Genomic DNA, 6,000 nt, shown 5'->3' with positions numbered 1-6,000 from the left:
GGTGAGTCCAACACTCAGCGGGTAACAACTTATATGCATAATAAAGAAAATAACAACCAGCACTAATCATGCGTACAGTCTCCTGATACAAGAAGGGTAAATGCGACTGAAATAAGCAGGAGAAAACTGTACTAACCAGGACCGGGGTATAAGTACAACAGGGTCGTCAGACCGAGAGTGTCATAAATCCTGTATGCATGTCAATCATATGCATCCATATAAATACAGCAAGTAAATGCAGTAAATACAAGCAATAAATGCATCATGCATATGATGCAAATGTCATGGTCACCCCTGACGCCAGTCAGCCATCTCACACACAATGGTGAGACCGAATGGGTAGGGCTGTGACAACCGTGCACTCTGATATCACTACTCATGATGAGTGACCGAGTGGACGGGATGCTGTCGGAGTACACCTATCCTCCTACCCCAAATCATAAATGGGGGAGCTCAATGCTCTCATCTCCCGGTACACGATGACGGGGAGGAATCTCTGCCGGCTACCACGCTGCGTCACCTACCCATGAGCGGACCAACGGAGCCAAACAGAGTCCAACCGCCTGTCGGCTACCACGCTGCTACACTAAACCAGTGGAGCCAAACAGAGCAGAACCGTCTGCCGGCTACCACGCTGAGTCACCAGACCAATGGAGCCAAACAGCAGAACTGCCACACACCTGTCTGATATATCACTAACCCATGAGTGGTGTACAGATACATGTAACTGGCGATGTGCTCGACAATAATGGAGCAGACTATCGCACAGCATGCAATCATGCGAGATGATGCATGACACTAAACATGGCAATATCCTGAACAACATAGCAATATCCATATATAAATATAAAGAGTGTACCATAGGGCAATGAATCAAATCAAGGTATACAGATCAGCTAACATCAATGAATCAAAGTCCTGTGTCACCAATATATATACTTTTATTTAGCTAACATTCAAAGGAATGGCTAAATAAAATCCTTAAGGCTAAATTAGGGTAAAACCCTAATCAACCTAACCATCGAGTATAATTCATCTACAATAAAAATGATCATACCTAACTTATATCAAATTCGAAACATAACTATAATTTACCATGTATCAAAACGTACCTAAATCACTCCATAACCAATTAGGTATGTAACAATTCATACCTAAAACAACATGTATCCAGAACGTGTCAACTCAATCCATACACCAAACCCTTATCTTACGGCTACTGGACCAAGATTCTGCTGGAATAAGGGTTGTCGGAATAGGGGCAATTGCTGGAGACCCTCCTCACTGCCCGGATCACTGATCCACCGAAACCCTACAACTGCCGGACCCGATCAGAAGGAAAAATCCAGAGTTCAATCAAGTGTTACAACCAACTCACCTTGTTGGCTCGACAGTAAGGAACTAGGGCACGACTTAAGAACAAGGAGTAGGCGGCGATCAACCAAGCAGCACACAAGGGAGGGCTGCAGTGGCCGCGGGATGATCACCTCCAACCGAGGTGGCGACAAGGCGGTAGTGAAAGGCAACCGGCGATGGCGACAGGGCAGGGTGGCGTCGTCGGGCAGAGACAAGAGGGAGGAGGACGACGCTAGGTCAGAGAAGGAGAAGAGAAGAAGAGGGGAAATCAGGTTCGGCGAGGGAGAAGACGAGAAGAGAAAGGGATTTGCCACAAACCCTAGGCCATGGCTGAGGAGAGGGGGAACTGTCGTGGCGCCGGTTAGGGCACGGGAGGAGAAGGCATCGCGAGGTTTAGGGCAAGGGACGGGCTCGCGGGGAAGAAAACAGGAAAAAGGAAAAATAAGGAAAAGGAAAAAGAAAACAAAAACAAATAAATAAATTCAACTTTTCCTCGTTTAAATGGGGTAGTCCAAACAGGCTTTTCCGGGTCCCGTTTTTATCCCCGTAACCTGAGCCATACGAGCTCCGAAAAAATCCAGAAAAATTTCTAAAAATTCTGAAAAATTTCCTTATCATTATTCTCCATTTTTCGGTATTTTACACATTTTACTTGGTTACAACCGAGGAAATTGTTAATCCAAGGAAATGTATCACACTAAGTATCTCTTTCAGGCGGAGAAGTCTCTTACAGCAGTGAAAGTACAAAGAGATGAAGCTAAACTAACAAAGTGAAGTGCACAAGTGTTGGAACTCAAATTGCTTGTTGTTATTTTTCAGCTTATGGACCAAGGCTGTATTTATAACCTTGGTCGAGGCGCTTGGAAGGGTTCAAGCGCTTGGAGTGGGATAGATTTCTATCCCTGACGCAACGGTCAACATCCACGTCGATGATGATAAAAGTTGGGTTCCGGGCGCCCGGACCCTCAAAGTCAACCCCATTGACTTTTTTGGTCCAGACCCTCTGCTTCGGTGTTGCTTGCCTCGGTCTGGATCTTACGCTCCGGCTCCGCTCGCTTGGGTGATTTCGGCCAACTGAAATAAGGCTCACCCGAATCCAATTTCGGCCTTCTCCTCGAGCAGGCTTCCGCTTCGGCTTCTCGTCCTTCGAACGTCGCGCACGTTCTTCTCGTCCACCGGTGTACTCTTCCGCACCCCTTCTGTCCCTCGAATGCACTGAGTCTGTCGGCTCCCTTCCCGTGTCATCCTTCTCGCTAGCTACGTCTTCTGCTCGACTTCCTGTACTCTTAAGTTCCTACACACTTAGACACAGGGATCAAAATCAACTGGATCTAACTTAATTTATTTGATCACATCAAAATAATCTTGGGGTTTCAACAGTCATATGCTCCTCGATCTTAGATAGATCGTTCCTAGAAATAAGCTGATAGAATTTCTCCGTATAGTCGTCGATGGTTCTATCCCCTGCGCCCTCAAAAGTGAGTTCTCATTAGTGTTGGTGCAATATCTTTTGGGTTAAGGTTGACCAAGTTGACTAAGCTTGAGTTGGCTCAAGTTTGAGTCTTTATATTTAGGTTCGATGTTTGACAATATATATAGATTGTAGGTGCAATCATCCGTTTGGGGAGATTGTTGGAATAATTCCTTTCTAGTTAATGTTTGACCAGGTTGACAATAAGAAGAGTCAAGTAGGTCAAGGTTGACCGGATACCTGACTGGGAAAGTCCTAACTGGAGGTTAGGCAAGGGAAGTCCAACTGGAAGGTTGGCAGAAGATGGAAATCCAAGTGGGTCAGTATTTGACCGGACACTTAGTGTTGGAAGTCCTAGTGAGTGAAGTCAGACAACTAGAAATCCTAGTGAGTGAAGCCAGGTACAAGACATAGTGAGTGAAGCTAGGAAAATGAAAATCCTAGTGAGTAAAGCTAGGTGAAAGCCCTGGTGAGTGAAGTCAAGCAGATGAAAATCTTGGTGAGTGAAGTCAGGCAATGGAAATCCAAGTGAGTCAAGGATGACCGAACATCTGGTGATTGGAAGTCCAAGTAGGTCAAAGGATTGACCAAATACTTGGCACAAGGAGAAAAGTCCAAGTGTGTCAAGAGATTGACCGAACACTTGGTGAAGAAGTCCTAGCAGGTTAAAATTGACTGGATGTTCGGTTTGGGAACCTTAGACTTGAGTTAAGCAAGTTAGGGTTGGTCAATCAATCATATGATCGATTGAACCAAAGCCTAATCGATCAGCCGATCGATTGGGAGTGTGTTGCGAGTGAAGGAAGCCCAATCAATCAGCCGATCGATTATGAGACATTCTCGTGAGTACAGAGAGGTTCCCAATCGATCAACCGATCGATTGGGGTTCGGTTTCTCGCACTGACACGAGGAAAAGCTGGAATCGATTGGTCAATCGATTATGATCTTTTTGTGAAATAACAGAAAGCCTCTGGATCGATCAGCTGATCGATCCAGCTACACCCAATCGATTGGGATATGACTGTTACACAAGACGCAGGTTTTGGACTGCTGGGATCCATGGGATCGACGTGACAATTGATTGGGAGCCCTAGATTACGGAATATAAGGGCGATAGCGAGTTCAAATGAAGATAGTGATTACATGAAGATCTTCTCCATCGAGCACATGATTCTTTCGCTAGTTCTTGGTGCATCTTGGGGGCAAATGTTGCTACACTTCCAAGATTCAAGAGGCATCGACAAGCTACACGAGATCGAACAAGAGAGTTATTCATTGTATTGTTTACATTTACTTCTTGTTTCAAGTTGTATTCTTGTGTGAGTTTGTATGAGGTTTCTCCACCTCCGGATTGTTCCGAGAATGAGTGTTTTTCTTAGTGGAGAGTGCTCATGTTTGTAGATCCTTAGATTAGTCACATCTTCTCGAAGTAAATACCAAGTAAATCTTTGTGTTAGCATTTTGAGCTTGTTATGAGATTTTTCACTGCATCATCATCATCTTCGAAGCAAGTAAACAAGCGCGATGAGCTATTCATCCCCCCTAGCTCTTAAGTGACCCAACAATTAGTTTTTTCAATTTTTCCCAATCGATGATTTTAGATTTACTTTGTTTCTCTCGTGATCACCCAAGTTACTCCCACCATGCTGAGGCTTAGCTTTTGAACTTAATAATGACTAATGTTACTTTGACGTGATTAGATACTTCCTTGTACTTGAAAATCATGAAGATCAACTCGGAAACCAAAGTCCCCATATTGTTCCTCTCGACCACGGTGTTCGTGGTACGTAGTACGATGGTGATATGAATTCTTAAAAGTAGACTCAAAGTTACGATCAGATATCTCATGATGTTTAAAATTCCATGCTACCAGACACTACGTTAATTTCGCAAATTGCTTCTGTAAATTCTCAATCATCATTACATTCTGGATATTATGATCACGGTGTTGGCCTTCCTCGTTCAAAACATACTTATTGCGACCACGACCACATTCATGATGAGCCTCTATTAGATCTTAATGAACTCTGATACCAACTTACATCGAGCAGAATATGTATATTATTCTGGGGCATGAAGTTGCAGAGGGATTAACAAGAAAACAAGAGAGAAGTAACACCAAAAAAAGGAATAGCCTAAATTAGGCTTAAACCTTTTATGAAATCAAGAGTGCAAATAAAAAGATATATAGGTTTATATAGCTCTCAAAACCCTCAAAAAAATCTAAATGAAAAAATAACTAACTAGATTTATTCCCTAATATTTAAGATAAATTAACTAATAAGACTTATTCTTTAAGATTTAGGATAAATTAACTAACAAGACTTATTTCCTAAGATTTAGGATAAATTAACTAATAAGACTTAGTTTTCTAAGATTTAGGATAAAATTACATATAATTAAGAAAAAAATAAACTAAACTTAATTAACAAATTCTTAATTAAAAAAAACTTAAAAGATGTAAATCTGAATACTTTGAATTCCCTCCTCATCAAGAAGTTATTTTGATATAATAGTATTTCATATCAATGATGATATGTTGGGCATCCCCCCAGGTGCATATGTTGGGCACCCAATGTTATGCCCCGGAGGAGTCCCTGTCTGAAGAAATTTCGGCAGCATCTCCCCTGTACGACGGACAATCTGAAACTTTACTACATCATCATATACCTCAGCCACATGCGGCTGGAATAAATAACAATAATAAACAAACCACAACATATAGACATCCACGCAGTTAATAGGCAATGATAATAAGACTCAAAATCCACCCTACTCAACTACACCCATAAAGCTCAAATCCAACAATCAAATCAACTTACCTCTTCTGCCGTCTAGGCAGGCATATAGTAAAACAAATCCATCAACAAGTACAATCCATGCAAGCTCCAAGTATCAAAACAAAACAAGTCCAAACATAGTCTAGTACATAAAGCCAAAAGATAAATAAACATCCTCGTGGCTGCAGGGGACTAGCAACTGGAACTCTCTCCTGACAGCATCAACCTGAAAATAGTAAATATCCACGGGGTGAGTCAACTCCTCAGCGGGTAACAACTGATATACATAGTAGAGAATTAACATCTAGCACTAATCATGCGTACAGTCTCCTGATATAAGAAGGATAAAATGTAACTGTAGTAAACAGGAGCAAACTGTACTAATCAGGACCT

This window comes from Zingiber officinale, chromosome 3A, assembly GCF_018446385.1.
Source record: "Zingiber officinale cultivar Zhangliang chromosome 3A, Zo_v1.1, whole genome shotgun sequence".
Classification (NCBI taxonomy): domain Eukaryota; kingdom Viridiplantae; phylum Streptophyta; class Magnoliopsida; order Zingiberales; family Zingiberaceae; genus Zingiber; species Zingiber officinale.
This window is presented reverse-complemented; position numbering follows the sequence as displayed.